This window comes from Monodon monoceros, unplaced genomic scaffold, assembly GCF_005190385.1.
Source record: "Monodon monoceros isolate NGI ecotype Baffin Bay Population unplaced genomic scaffold, NGI_Narwhal_1 Super_Scaffold_21, whole genome shotgun sequence".
In the NCBI taxonomy this organism is placed as follows: Eukaryota; Metazoa; Chordata; class Mammalia; order Artiodactyla; family Monodontidae; genus Monodon; species Monodon monoceros.
The window spans coordinates 107,983,109-107,999,921 of record NW_021703778.1 but is presented as its reverse complement, the minus strand read 5'-3'; the positions used below and the strand labels follow the sequence as shown (position 1 = coordinate 107,999,921).

The 16,813-nt window shown below is 37.9% G+C and overlaps 1 protein-coding gene across 4 annotated transcripts in view; it reads right to left on the bottom strand.

The window, feature by feature from the left end:
- NUBPL (nucleotide binding protein like) overlaps nt 1–16,813 on the bottom strand; it is a 253,697-nt gene that overhangs the window by 100,622 nt on the left and 136,262 nt on the right. The gene's annotated exons all lie outside the window — the stretch shown is intronic.

The window sequence follows — 16,813 nt, the reverse complement described above, 5'->3', positions numbered from 1 at the left end:
CATTTCATTCAGGTTTCTTTTTTAGAGTTTTATCTTGTTTTTCATTTGGAACATATTCTTCTGTTGCCTCCTTTTGCTTGGCTCTCTGTGTTTGTTTCTATATGTTAAGCAAAACAGGTATCTCTCCCAGTCTTGAAGAAGTAGCCTTGTGTAAAAGATGAACCTTATCATTTAACCATGCCATAGCTTTTGGCTGGCTCTCAAGCCTTTGTGATTATTTAAGAAGCCTGATTATTTTCTTAATAAGTACAAGTTGTCAAGGGTGTCAAGAACTGTCTTTCCAATTGTTTCAGACCTATGGGACCCAGAAACACAATCCTCCCTGGCTACCAGATATAGGTGCTCAAGGGATGTCCCCTGTGTGAACTGCACATGCCCACTGGATTTGGTGGGGCCACAGGTGTGGCACAGGGGCAGGGTGCTCACCTGGCTGGCTTTGGTGGAGCCATGGGAGCAGCACAGGGGTGAAGCACACCCACCTGCACTAGGATAGAGGGTGAGTGCCAGCACCAGCAAGGTAAAGGGAATGCAAATATGGTGCCTGCCAGTGCCTCAGTCCAACAGGTTCTTGCCCCACCAGCAGATGCTTTAGGATTAGGAAATGAATCTACTGCACATATGTTCTAGGCACTTCTCAAACTGCTGCTTTTCTGCTGGGTCCCAGGGCAAGTGAATCTGTTTGTGAGCCCTTTAAAAGCAGAATCTCCATTCCCTACAGTCTTATGGGCCTCCTGGATGCAAGTTCCATTGGTTTTCAAAGCCTGAGGTTGGGGCACATGACATGGGGCATAAACACCTCATTCCCCAGGGAGAAGCTCCACATTTGTGAGATTCCCTTCTGTCTGTGGGTCACCACACAGGGGATGGGGTTTTTGGTGGGACTGCATCTCTGCCTCTCCTACCTGTCTCAATGTGGCTCTTTCATCCTTTGCTGTGGATGAGTTAGTTTTCAGGTCCTTCCCAGAGGAAACTGCTCCATATGTAGTTGTAGATTTGTTGTGTCCATGGAAGGAGATGAATCAGGACCTTACTATGCCGCCATCTTGAACCCTCTAATCATGATGTGTTTTGTCCTTCTATGCCTGATTATCTTTGTCTGCATGCTGGACAATGTATTTGAAAAAAATTATTTGAAAAAACAAACTGGTGCATTGGACGATGGCATCCACCTCCATAGAGAACTTTTATTTGCTTCTGTTAGAGCTGTCAATCCAAGACCATCTTAATCCAAGGTCTAGACTTAAGATTTCCTGATCAAACAGGTGATAGGAAGTAGTGCTACAAGTTTTTAGGGGGGGCTAAGTTAGCATGAATTCACTGCTATTCTGAGGGCTCAGCATTTTGTGGTTCCAGCTCATAGTGAGGGACAGACTACTCTTGCCAGACTCCAGGTTTTGATTTAAATCCCTCGGTCTTGTAAGGCATCTGAAAGCAGAACTCAGCTTCAAAGCTGGTAGGCTATGATCAATAAACATCCTTAGAACAAAAGTAGTTTTGAGAGAATGACCTATTTCTGTCAGTTCTGATCTTCTCACACTTCTAAGAATTTGTTTTCCATATTTTATTCTTTAGTTGTCCTTAGCAAAGTGCTGGTCTAAATTATGTAGGCTGCCATTATATAAACACAGTCTTGTTTGTTCTAAATCATTAAAATCTGTAAACTGGGGATAAATGGAAATGTTCTTAACTTGCTGAAAGGATCCACTAAAAATGACAGGTAAACATCATACTTAACAGTGAAAAAGGAGAGACATTGCCAGTGATATCATACTTGAGACAAGGATGCCTACTATCACTGTTACTATCTAAAATTCAACTGGTTGTGTTAGACAATGCAATAAGAAAAATAAAACCATTAAGAGATACAAACACCACAAAAGAAAGGACCAACTACCTAGAAATTCTATTAAAAAGCTATTAGAATAAATGATTCTGTTAACGTGACCCAATACAGAAAAATACACAAAAATCAAGTTCCTAGACAACAATTATTAATTAAATATATATAAGTAAAAAAGGTTCCATTAATGTGGAAATGATAACAGTTTAGGTGTAACTAAAGTAATATGATGTTTTAATCTTTCTGTTCTAATAAACATAAGACACTTGTATTGGGCTGGCCAAAAAGTTCGTTTAGGATTTTCCATTAAGATGTTATGGAAAAACCCAAATGAACTTTTTGGCCAACCCAATACATCTAAATGTAGATTTCTGTGTTATGGATCATTTATAAAAGCCTTTGAACTATTATTAACTCGACCAAAATAAATATGTGCTATTTATTTTGTATTTGTTTACTTGCATATTATCTAACTCCCATACTAGATTATGCAAGAGGGTAGGGACTGTGCCTGTTTCATTCATCATTATATGTTCTGCATGTAGTGTCTGGTATATAAGAGGTAAGATATACATATCTGTTAAATAATTATAAGTGAATGAACTAATTCAATTTCTGATCCTTACACTCCTTAATGCTTTTAATTTTGTATAAAGTTCACCTTTTATACAGGTAATCAGTGTCATAAGAGGATACCAAAATCTCAGGTTCAAAATCAGATAACAAATAAATAATAACTTTGGCTTTCAAGTGGTTTTAAAAGCAATTTGAAAATTATCATAGAAGCATCTACTGATAGCAACAATGACATCTCACAAAAAAGAGGGAGGGGCAGAAATCAGCCAGGTTAGTGATTGCAAAGTAATACCATTCAAGGAGGGACAAGGAGAATAAGAACCCCAAATTTTGATCACTAAACAGCTATTCACTTTCTCAACTATAGAACTGTCTCCAGAATCTCATTATAGTTGATGCTTTTGAAAGTTTCTCTGTTCACAGTAATCCTGGATCTGATTTCCTACAGGCTTTGTAAAGACACTTTCATGTTCTAAGGCGGTTCTAACAAAACACTTAATGCATCTACTCAGTAAATACTTTTCAAATAAATCTATCAAAAATTTTATAGCACAACACAGGAAAAGAAACAAGCCCATTTAAGAGGCTGTCGGTTTCCATTTCCTCACTTGGGTTCATGGGAATTAAATAAATATCAAGTAAAAAGCACCTGAATCTGCTAAAAATCTGAGTGTTTCAAATGCTGTGACACAAAGTAGTAGAAAATACTAGCTTCAATTTTTCCCTCTATAATATAACAAAACTTGGATTTCTGCTGACAACTTCTTTACTAGGTTTCAGCGCAAAGCAATTTAGAAATAGACAAGTCAGAGACGCTTTAAAAATAAATTAAGGTTTATAATGGAAATGCTGACAGATGCTCCTTTATAATAATGCCTGGTGAGACAATATTTTACAAATGACTACATCACAATATGTGTGCAAGTGTTGTATATTAAAATGCAACAATGCCTAGCTCATAATTAAATCAGGACCATGAAAAGTTCAGTAGATGTTATAAAATGTGATGTGACGAGAAAATATACTAAGTTAAAATATAATGCAAGCAAGGATTTATTAACATTTGCCATTTAGAAGATTTAAACAAGAGAAAATCTCAGCATAAATACTAATGACAGAAGTCAGAGAAGTGCAAACTCAGTACAGCCTAAAAATAGTTGGCTTCCAATGTGACCAGTGTATACCATAGTTACTTTAGAAATCATATCCATTTTTGAGATGATCATATCCCTAGACTAAGACCAAAGTATAAATTTATAAATACATATATAACTCTTTTTTAAAAAACCTCTAGTATTCCTTCTTCTAGAATCCATGGTCAGCACTCAGCTTTCTGCTGCTGCAAACCTTTCCTGCTATTACAGATCATGCTGTCTTTGTTTTTGATAGTTACAAGCCACCATTTCCAGCAACCCCTGCTTTTGAACTCTCCACACCTATACTACAATATATAATGGTGGTCAAAGCAATTTGGGTCCAAAGACCCAGCATAAGCAGTTCTACCACTGTCAAAGAAATATGGTAAGCCTTCATTTACTGAGAAGCCAAAACTAAAGAATCGATTTCATGTTTCAAAGCAAAGTAGAAACCCAGGAGCATTACACAGACTTCTTCATTATAAAGCTATATGCACATATTAACATACACCTCATGATATCAGTGCATAGTTCATCTTAAAACAAATATTTTACAATGAATTTTCTTAAATGATACCATTTTCTCTAATTTCGTCTAATGAAAATAGTGAATTTGTCTACTTGCATTGGTGTGTCCTACTGCGCTATTCACTAACTCAGTGGCTCTCAACAAGGGACACTTTGCTCCCAAGGGACATCTGGTGATGTCTGGAGACATTTTTCATTGTAATGAGTGAGGAGAGGGGTGTTACTGACATCTGATGAGTGTTCAGCAGCTAGAGATGCTGCTAAAAATCCTACGATGTACAGGATAGCCCCTTCCAAAACAATCACCTAGCCCAAAATATCAACAGTGTCGCTGTTGAGAAATGTTCCACTAACTCCTTTTTTTCTTACCAAGCAGCAGTTCACAGTTTCCCTTATCTTGAATCCAAATAAACACTCAAGCCATCAACCAAAAATCAGAACTAAACTTAAGGCAAAGAGGAGGAGTAAGGTATGCAGATGATCTCCAAGAACAACTGACTCATTCATTCATTCAACAAATGACGGCAGTACTGTCAAATTACAGCCTGATACAGTACCAGGCATTGAGGACACCATGGTGCTAAGACAAGATCTCTCCTTTTATCTAGCTTATGTTCTAGTGATTCTCAGGCTGAAGAAATAGTCAAACTAAATAAAAAACCTTCCATGCCTGACACATTCTGGAAAACTGGTGTAGCTATGCACACAGCTCCCAATGATAGAGCATTCATTCTGTTTTTGGAAATGTCTTCATTTTAATGAGCCAAAATAACCTTCCCTGTAGCTTTCACCCTCTGATCATAGTTCTGCTCTCCTGAGTCATAAAGAACAAATCCCTGTTCCACATGACAGCCCTTTACACATTTAAAGACAGCTCTCATATACCTCTGAATTTTGTCTCCCAAAGGCTAAAACAATTCCTCCAGTGCCTCTTCATAAGACAGTTCTTCATAAGACACGATCCTTAAGATTGGAAGGAAATGAGGAAAAATACTAAGGTTTTGTAAGAATTTAGGCTATTAATTAGTAATTAATAAATTTTCTTGAGCTATCCTTTTCAAACCCACAAAACTGTTTTTAATAAGAAAGAATATAACATTTACTACCCCCTATGTACAATATACTTGACACTTTATATGCATCATCATATTTAATTATCACAACAGTCCAGTGAAGTACATAATACTATCTTTACTTTAGACATGAAGAAATCAGACTCAGAAAGATTAAAGGAATTTTTCCAAGATCAGATGCTCTTCCTAAGCCCATGTTCTTTTCACTATACCATGTTACCTAAAAATGGTGCTGGTTTTCACATTTTAATTCAATCACTGAGTTTTCATTATTTCCATGAACCAGTTTTAAAATGAAGCTAAATCTCAGAGTAACTTATGCTTGCATTAAGAAGAAACTTGCTCTAATAGAAAAGCATTCTAACATCAAGTGCCTTTTAATAAGAATATACACATTCTTGCCCTACCTACACAATTCTCCACATATATACGCTGAATTCTGTTTGATTAACAAATTCTATGTAATATATGATTTCACAAGTTGCTATCCCTTAAGAAAACAATCTAATTAAGAAAGACAACATTCATTTGAAATCTATATACCTATTAGCTATACTGAAATAATACACAATGCCAAAAATTCTTAAAACTCATTCATGGGAGTCAGGCAGAATAATATAATGGCAGAGATTAGTAACAGACTGGATTTGCCTCTTAATCTCTCTGGGCCTCTGTGTTCTAACCTAAAATTGGAGAAAATAATAAAAACTACCTCACAGGGTTGTTGGAATACTGTAACAGGTTCTGAATTGGTTTCCCTACTTCCACCATTCTCACCCCTTCCTTCCCACTCCACCTACTTCTATTCTGTACACAAGCGGCCAAAGTGATCCCCTTTAAAACAAAAACCATATCATGTCACACCACTGCTCAAAAACCTCCAGTAGCTTTTTTGTCATTTTGGAACAAAATCCCAAATCCTTATCAGAGCCTATAAGACCCTAGATGATCCAGTCCCTGGCTTCCTTACTCATGTATTCCCTCCACTCTGAACGCTCTTCCCCCAGATGCCTGGATGGCTCAATCTCTTTCCTTCCATTCAAGTCTGCTTTAAATGTCACCTTCTCAGATAAACTTTCCCTAGTCATTCTCTATTTCTTTCCAATAGCATTGATCACTAACCAATATTATATTATGTTTTTATTTATTTGTTTATTTCTGTCTCTCCTACCAAAAAGTATAACCCATTAGAACAGGGTCTTTGTTTGTTTCACCCCTGTATCTCCAGCACCAAGCATGCTGCCTGGCACACTGTAGGTGCTCAATAGTCAATCCATGAGTGAAGTGAAATAACGCAAATAAAGAGCTTAGCACGACACTTGAGAACAAGTGAGAACATTTAAACAATGTTAGCTATTACTACTATCAACAAAAGTATTTCTGTTATTTTTCATACATTCATTAAACAAACTATCTCTAAACACTAAGTTTGTGCCAGGCATTGTGCTGTGTAGTTTTTTACATGTTGATATTGCCTTTTGGGAAGTTTCTGAAAACTAGCTAGAGAGCCACTGGCATAAGATGATAATTGCACTTCACAAAGTAATTAAATGCCTCCAAAAGGCTTCCAGAATTCTACCCCTTACAGAATTTACGGTTTTTCCTTTAACTTGATCTGGTTGCATCCCATTAGCCCAGGCACAGTACCAGGCAATAGCAGTCGATAATAAAATGTTAACAGTGGGGCATTATAATTTCCTCCTTTAATAGTTTTTCAGGCTGTTGATTTTTCTTAAGACCAAAACCCAAGACAAACTCCAGCCATGAACAATTACAAAATATATGAATCACCAAAGCTACCCAGAGGCACTGATCATATTAACAAATCAAATGAGGTTACATGAGAGGCAACTGAAGTGTAATAGAAAGAGTCCCTTCCCAGCTCTATGTGACCTTATACAAGCTATTTAGCTTCCCTATGCTTCTGTTTCCTTACCTTCAAAACAGAAAAAAAAAATTATTCTACCTCATAAAGATATTATGAAAATGAAATAAAATAAACAAGGTGAGATTTCAGGCACAAACTAAGACACCCTAAATGTCTGCTCTCTCAGCTCATGGAATATAAACTCAGGCAGTAGTGTGGAATCTACTAAAAATGCTCTATACTTTTGTATAATGTCCACACTATCTAGCACAGATTCAGTAAATATTGGCCTTGTACTATATTATACAGGGGAAACACACCTAATTACCCAGTGTTTAGATGGTAAAACAATCAGAAACCAATTTGTCTCAGGCTTTGTGAGTCACTGATGAAGTGAAAATGATATCCATGCACTTTACAAAAGGGAATCAGCATTTCTCTAAACTTGAAAAACCCCTAACATTGTCATTATTCATATGACTCCCCAAAACTCATGTCATTTTTCACTCATTTGTTCATTCAGTCAACACACCTTGAAATTCAACTACATGCCACCTACTATTCTAGGTGCTAGAGATGAAAAGAATCAGGCTTGGTCCCTCATCTGCCCTTAAAGGAATTCAAAGGCTTTTTAAAATAGTTAATCTTAAGGGTTATGGAAGCTCTGAGGAGGAAATCAATCATTTTAGGAAAGGCTTTATAGAAGTACTCTCCAATAGAAGTTTCTACAAGGATGAAGATTTTCTTTAACATGTACTGTCCAATACAATAGCCACTAACCACATGTAGCTATTGAACATCTAAAATAGCTAATATAACACCTAAAGTAGCTAATATAACTGTGAAATGGAATTTTTAATTTTAATTAACTTTAATAGCCACAGGTAGCTAGTGGTTACTGTACTGTATTGCACAGCAGAGCTTTACAGGATAGGTAATAAAATTGAGCTGAAATATTAAAAAAAGGGAGTAAGGAATTGCTGGGGTGGGCGATAGCACATTCTAGGAAATGAGAAAGGCACAAACGACATGAAGGGCGATGAGGAGGATACCTTAATGTGTTCAGGGAAGGCTGCCTGGGATGTGTGGCATGTGGAAAGGAGAAAAACGAAATGAGGTTAGATAGGACCAAAATATGAATGCCCCTGAATACCAAGGTAAGGATTTAAACTTTATGCAGCAGACAACAGGAAAACACCAAAGACTTTAAAGTCAGGGAATATATGACTATATCCACACGCTGAAAGACAATTTTGACCATAAGAGGAGCAATACATTGAAAGAAGAGACCAGAGAGGTAGAAAGATCAGCTATGGATGAGACTACTGCAGTCCTCCAAGTTAGATGATGAAGACTCTGGCTACTGCAATCACAGTGAGAACAGGGATGAAGGAACGAATTCAAGAGACATTTTGGAGATAAAATTAGCAGGCTTTAGAGAACTATGAGATGTGGCAGACAAGAAAGAAATCAAAGTCCAAGCTACTGGGGTACCAGCCTGGAAAACCAGATAATTTAGTCACTTTCTACATTGACTGAAGGGATAAAGGAAGTTTAAAGGCTCTTGCTTACAGTTGTTTATAAGAAAACAATCTAACTATCCATCAGTATCTTGAAAGCTAAATAAATTATGGAATTGTTAAAGACAGTATAAGTCTATTAAAACATTTTTAAAGAATATATAATACCAGGTTAAAATGTCACGATATGATAAATGAAATAAGTAGGCTATAAAGCAGCACATACAGCATTATCCAATTTTGTTTTGTATATTGGTAGAATTTTTTTAATTGAAGGAATATGCCAAAAAGTCAACAGTAGCTTACTTTGATAGTGGGTTAATGGGCCATTATAATTTCTTTCTTGAACATTTTTTTCATTGTCTAATTATACTACAACAAATATAGGATATTTTTTATTTAAAAATAAACTTTTGCTCTAAAGCACTGGGGCCTGTGATAAATCTACTGAAGCCTGCAGCTTCACCAACAGAGGAAATTTGACACGACCATACCCCAAAGTCTACTGCAGGTTCATTATGGGAGACTAAATTCACAACAAATTTAATAAGGCAGTTTTTTTCCACTTGAAAAATTTACCACAATTACAAAGTGTAAAATGGATTCTTTCCCATTAAGTTTATTTATAATGTCTTATCGTGTATGGTTTATGTCTGTATACATGCAACTACAAGTGGGAATTTGCTATAAACCTGTATTTTATTCTGTGTAGTCATGCCAAAAAAGATTTATTCTGTTCATACTAAATTTCAATTACTCAGGTTCATTTGATATAGAGCAGACACTATATGTGAAGAAGTGGTTCAACAAATACTAATCTCTTTTATAGGTACATCCAGTCCCTTTTTGCACTTAACAAAACCTCGCTTTCTAAGCTCTAAATTTAGATTTGCAAGGAAATCCTGACCTGGTATAGATAAGCCTACTAGAAAGGCATATGGCTATGGCAAATCCTCCTACATCCTGGATGTGAATAAAATACAATTAGATAAGCAACTTCCTTCATTAAATAGGAAATGAATAAAATTTTTCAACTACAATTTTAATCACTTTACTTTGCCATAAGATAGGTTGTTTTTCTCTTGGGAAACCACACGTACATTAAAAAGGGAGTCTTAACCTAATATTCCTAGCCATATGACAAGCCTTATTCTGATCATTTTACAGGAGGAGAAAATAAAGGGCTAGAATTAAAAGCATTTTTCTATTTCAGATGTTTAGAAACCTGGTTTGGTTTCCTTAACTAAAATTAGTTGTATATCTTATTTCTATGTTTTCTATTAAAACACACTGGTAGAGAAGCAATCTTTTCTCTGGGACATCTGTAAATCAGCCCCAGGGCTAGGTAGTAGAAATGGGTTCATTCAATAAATATAACGAAATTGAGGTCGAATAGTGAGACAGTAACAGATCTGGGACTAAGGCCAGGTCTCCTGGCTTGAAATCTGACAAGATTACAGTTCTTAAATTAAAATATATTTTCCCTAAGAGTTGAAACAGGGAACACGCTTTTCGGATACCAGTTAGTGACACGTGGGAAACATCAGCTAGCTCCCAAACCCAGAAGCTGCCTAAGATGTTTTAGCTAACTACCACATACTACATAGAGGGCAAGAGTCACTAAAATAAAATAATCACTCCACAAACAAAGGGAATTCAGAAATCTGCAACAGCAATTAGCCACCAGTATCTTACTATGTTTCTGTGCTCTGATGTCCATTTCCATGGAAACAGAAAAAGAAGTGAGAGGCAGCCAAGAGAAGAGATGTCAGAACTTGTCAGGTTCAGTGGCTAGAGCTGAAAGCTGCAAATGCCATTTTTTTCTTACAAACAGCATCAGCTGACTTCTGGCACATAATCGATTCTCAAGCTAGGCAATGTCAGCTTGCTTGGAGAAGCATAAAGCTAAAAAACAGGCTTAGGTTTTCGTTTTGTGTTTGAAGGCCTGGACTAAGGGAGGAGACGCAAATTAAAAGCAAACTGTTCAAAATTCTACATTTCTAAAGCATAAGAATGCAACAGAACTGTTTCAAATTTCACAAAGTGAAGATAAGGATTTCTTAACTGTGATGCGGGGGGGAAAAAGTAGGATCACCACAGAGCATTATCTGTAATGAATAGCAAGAGGGTAGAGGCAGGGAAGATACAGAAGGCAGAGGAAGCAGCAAGTACAAAGGCCCTAAGACAAGAGAATGTGTGATCCTTTCAGGGCACTGCAAGCACACAAGAGCTCTTAGTGTTGGGGAGACAGTCATCACAGAAGGCTTTCCCAAAGGAGGTAACACCTAAGCTAAGACCTGAAGGACTAGATGGAGTTACAGAAGAGAGTATTCCAGCAAGAAGGAAGAGCATGAGGGAAGTCCTAGAGGCAAGAGAGCAAAATGAATCCAGGAATAGAAAATAGTTTAGGACAGCTGGAGCAGAGAGTGGGAGTAGGAGAATGAGTTGTGAACAGATCAAGAAGTGTCTTATTTCCCAAGCTGGATTTTGAACTTTTGTCCCAGAAAACAAATTTTCACTGAAAAGTCTAAATCAGGAAAGTACATGATGAGATCTGCATTTTAAAAAGATTAGTCAGGGGACTTCCCTGGTGGCGCAGTGGTTAAGAATCAGCCTGCCAATTCAGGGGACACAGGTTCAAGCCCTGGTCTGGGAAGATCCCACATGCCGTGGAGCAGCTAAGCCCATGCACCACAACTACTGAGCCTGAGGTCTAGAGCCCACGAGCCACAACTACTGAAGCCCACACACTCACAGCCCGTGCTGCACAACAAGAGAAGCCACCGCAACGAGAAGCCCACGCACCACAATGAAGAGTAGCCCCCGCTCACCACAACTAGAGAAAGCCTGCGCACAGCAATGAAGACCCAACGAAGCCAAAAATAACTAAATTAATTAATTTTAAAAAAAGATTAGTCAAACTATCTCAGATTACAGAAAGATACAAATGTAGAGTCTGTTACAGCCTTCCCAGGAGAAAGATAAGGGTGGACCACACAGTGGGGGAGGGGCAGCAGAGGAGATGGGAGAACAGGACACAGTGAATATGAGCAGTGGGAGAAAGAGAAGGATGAATCAAAGATGACACCCAGGATTTTGGCCTGAACAGCTACATCGCTGAGTTCCCGTCACAAGCACAGAAGAAGGGGTTTCAGGTGTGTGTGGTACACTGATGAGCTCTCGTCTGGACTTCATGACTTTGAGATATCGATGGGACGGTCAAGCAGAGCTATCCAGCAGGCAGTTGCACATGGGATGGGTGTGTCTACCACTCAGGAGAGACATCTGGGATGAATATTGTATCTGGGCTTCAGGGCTGGATACCATTGCCCAGGGAAAGCACAAGATCAGAAGGGATTTCAAAAGATGAATTATAAAGGCTTTAGAGCCTGTTCAAATGTTGGCTACACCATTTACTAATTATATGATCTAGGGTTACTTAGTCTCTAAGCCTGTGAACTGGGATAATTATACCTGTTCTAAGGACTAATATTTTTTTAAATTAGTAGAGAAAGAAGAAACTAAAAAGGAGAATGAGAAAGAGAAGATAAAAAGTTGGGCTTCCCTGGTGGCTCAGTGGTTGGGAGTCCGCCTGCCGATGCAGGGAACGCGGGTTCGTGCCCCGGTCTGGGAAGATCCCACATGCCGCGGAGCGGCTGGTCCCGTGAGCCATGGCCGCTGAGCCTGCGCGTCCGGAGCCTGTGCTCCACAACGGGAGAGGCCACAACAGTGAGAAGCCCACGTACCACAAAAAAAAAAAAAAAAAAGTAGATATCACAGGAGAATGCAGTATCATGGAAGCTAATGGAAAAGAGTATTTCAAGATTAAAATTAATACATGAAATACTGCAAAGAGATCAATTACAAGAAGAAATGAGAAGTGTACAAAGGATTTTTTTTTAAAAGACATTTCTGATGCAAATCAAAACTACAATGAGATATCATCTCACACCAGTCAGAATGGCCATCATCAAAAAATCTAGAAACAATAAATGCTGGAGAGGGTGTGGAGAAAAGGGAACACTCTTGCACTGCTGGTGGAAATGTGAATTGGTTCAGCCACTATGGAGACCAGTATGGAGGTTCCTTAAAAAACTACAAATAGAACTACCATATGACCCAGCAATCCCACTACTGGGCATATACCCTGAGAAAACCATAATTCAAAAAGAGTCATGTACCAAAATGTTCATTGCAGCTCTATTTACAATAGCCCGGAGATGGAAACAACCTAAGTGCCCATCATCGGATGAATGGATAAAGAAGATGTGGCACATATATACAATGGAATATTACTCAGCCATAAAAAGAAACGAAATTGAGCTATTTGTAATGAGGTGGATAGACCTAGAGTCTGTCATACAGAGTGAAGTAAGTCAGAAAGAAAAATACCGTATGCTAACACATATATATGGAATTTAAGAAGAAAAAAAAAATGTCATGAAGAACCTAGGGGTAAGACAGGAATAAAGACACAGACCTACTGGAGAACGGACTTAAGGATATGGGGAGGGGGAAGGGTGAGCTGTGACAGGGCGAGAGAGAGTCATGGACATATACACACTAACAAACGTAAGGTAGATAGCTAGTGGGAAGCAGCCGCATGGCACAGGGATATCGGCTCGGTGCTTTATGACCGCCTGGAGGGGTGGGATTGGGAGGGAGGGAGACGCAAGAGGGAAGAGATATGGAAACATATGTATATGTATAACTGATTCACTTTGTTATAAAGCAGAAACTAACACACCATTGTAAAGCAATTATACCCCAATAAAGATGTTAAAAAAATAAATAAATAAAAATTTTTTTAAAATAAAAATAATAAATAAATAAATAAATAAAAGACATTTCTGGTGACCCCTACTAAAGCAGGGTGAAGGTGAATATAGACAGAAGTATATGGTAAATGAGGGAGTGAGAGACAGACTTATTAAATTCTTTCAAGAAGCTTGTCTGCAAGAGAGAAGAAAAATTAGGCTGGTATCTAGTAGAGTCAAAACAGAGTTGCTTGTTTTTGGTATTTTATTGGGAGAAGTTTATGCATCACAAGTTAAGATGCTTTCAACTGCAAGTAACAGAAAACCTAACTAAAAATGCTTAAGCCATTTAGGACATGTAGTGTTTATTTAATAAAAAGTCTAAAAGTAGACAACTCTGGGGATTTTACAGAATCTTAGTGATGTCATCAGACTAGGGAATCATGTCCTTACAACATATTCCCAACAGAAAGAAAAGAAAAGAATAAACCTTGTCCCTCTGTTAGGAAGCAGAACACCTTACCTAGAGCTTTCCCCCCACTGCCCATCAGACTTTCCCTTATATCTCACTGGTTAGACTGGGTCACATGGCCACTCTTAGCTATAAGAGAAGCTGAGAAATTGTCTTACTTTCTAGACTCAATTTTGAGGCAATAAGAGAGATGGGGGTTGAGAATGACTTTTACATAGCCAGCCAATACTGTCTGCCTCATACATGTTTATATGCTAATGTGAAAGTGTTGGTAAAGAGAAAGAAGCCAAAGATACAAATGGAGGAGGGCAAGAATGAGTTCAGACACAGGCTATTTTGTAAGAGGGCTAGATGGAAGTTCAGAAAGTTTGTACCATACAAATTTAATTTTCTCTGTTAAGAAGAAAATGGGATCATTCAATAAAAGTTAAGGGAAAGTTAGAAGAAAAGAGGTCTTCAGAATAACAAAGCAGATTTTTAAATGGAGAATACGAGACGGTTGCCTAGCATAAGAGCTTTCTGGGCCAGAGAGGGCAAAAAAAGAATGGAAAAAAAACTTTGTACGGATTACTGGGCAACAGATGATTCAGTCAATATTAGATATCATTAATTCACACTGCCACTCACAAGGAGTTCTCTAGCAGGACCCAGCAGCCTGAGAGTAAGAATAGAGAAAGTAGAATGCTGAGTCCATTCTAGATTAGAGTTAGGGTGGGTGGTACAGTGGAAAGACAAGGGTACAAAGAAGTTGAAGTTATCAGCAAGCCAGTGAAATAACAGGTCATGTACATCTATGTTAGGAAAGAAATGAAAGGTATGAAAAGGCAGACAGAGTGGAATAGTAAAGGAACCTGGGGTGTAGTAGCCATAAAAGGAAGGCTAAAAGGATGAAAAGCTATGGCAAGATGAGTAAAATGAGTACTTCCAGGGAACAAGATAGAGGGTGTACCATAAGAATGGATGGCTGACATAGAATGGAGGTTGAGGGCACTCACATTAAGAAGGTGAAGAAACTGAAAGGCTAGGATATTAATTGGATTGTCCACATGGACTCTGAAGTCACTTTTCCAAGATGGTGGCTAGAACTCAGGTAAAAGGAAGTGTCAATATCTTTAGCAAATAAAAAAGAATGACCAAAGAAGAGCAGAAGAAGTTGACTATACTTTTAATAACCATGATTATCAAAATAGAATATAAGTATGGAGGGTTACTAGAGCAGAAGCTGCCTTAGGAAACAAGAAATGTGTCAAACCTTACCCTAAACCCATGGGTACACAGTAAGTGAAAGAAGAGATGCATCCACTTAAGAAGGCTTCATGAAAAGCAATGTCTACAAGGAACTGCAGTTTTCAACTAAGGCAAAGAGACAGAGGAGTTTTCAGTTAAGGATACTAAGGAGAATTCATTTAATATAAATTGGAGGTCCAAGAAACAGAATCAGAATCACGAAACAAAACTTTGGGAAGAGGAAGGTAAGTTTAGGTTTAGGAGAGAGGAAATCCTAAACAGCGTAAAGAAGAGAAAATACTTTAGTGACCAGAGAGGTTTATATTTGGGTAGATATCAAAAGTGACAGGTATCTGGGGTGTAATGGAATTAGTAGGCCTCGAGGTGTCCAAAAGAACCAGTCTTAGCAGCCTCTCTGCAGCTCGGAAAAATTGTACTTTCAAGGAATTCCCATATTGAGTTACAATACCTAGAAATTCTCAGCAACAGTGTTTTCAACATACTAGATTAGTATCCAAGTTTAGCTTTAGACACACATTCATACTGGAAACCAGTTTTATTCACATTTTATCTGTATAGGAAATAATCTAATCTTGCTCAAAAAGGCCCCCAAAAAACTGACCTTTGACTTCAGCTTCTGGGAAGTAATCTCTAAGATCTTTGTTTTCTTGGGGCCATGGGTTAGCCAGGTACTAACAATGTGATTTAGGATGGGGGCTTTGGGTCACACTCAGAGGGGCTGGAGACTAAAGGCTGAGATCAGCCACATGGATAATCAATAATGACCATGTCACAGAGTCCCAATAAAAACTCTGAATACCAAGGCTCAGGTGAGCTTCCTTGGTTGGCAATATTCCATGCACTGTGTCACACATCAATGCCAGGAAAGTAATGTGTCCTGGCTCCACAATGAGAAGACAACGGGAGCTCCATACTTGGTAATTCCCCAGACACTGCCCTAGGAGCTTCTTCCTTTGGCTGATTTTAATCTGTCACCTTTCCCTGTAATAAACCATACCCATGGGTATAGTAGCTCTCAGTGAGTTCTGTGAGTCCTTCTAGCAAATTATTGAATCTAAAGATGGTCTTGGAAACCCCTGAATTTGTAACTAGTGTCAGAGTGAGGGCAGTCTTGTGGGAACCCTCTTACTTTATATTTGGTCTAAACTGAGATATCTGTTCTCCTTAAATCAACTTGTTTGCAAGGAAAAAAAAATAACTTGAAAAGAACTCAATATCTGAGGTTAGCTGAAATTTGTCACTGAATAGCAACTAGTCTACTGTGCTACTAATGGCCCTCTGCTCCCATAAATTCTTCTGAGCTGTGAAGAAGTCTCAACAAATAACCACTAAGAAAAGTACTGTTGAGTTTTAATCTGGATCTAATAGCCACTCACTATATCACTGAGACGGAAAGTCATTTCTCTTTAGTGAACTACAGCTTGCTCTAGGTAACTGGGAAATGTCATTGTACCTCAGTGAAGTGTGATCAAACCCAAATAATGAATACCTATAAAACAATTTTAATTCAATTTTTTAATTTTTAAAAAAGGCATTTGATAACTACTATACTTTATAAATGAATTATATGATTGCAGTTACTGACATCACAACATAGAAGGGTTTGTTGAACTTCGCATTACCAAACACTACCAAAAAGACTTTATAACTAGCCTGCATATAAAAACTGTACAAAAATAACATATTGTCTAAATTTTTTAAAATGTAATTGAAGTAGAATGAAAAACAGGCATTTAAATAATGAGTGTCACTGTAAAGAAATTTACCAAGACATTCTCTCAGATATGCCTTATAAG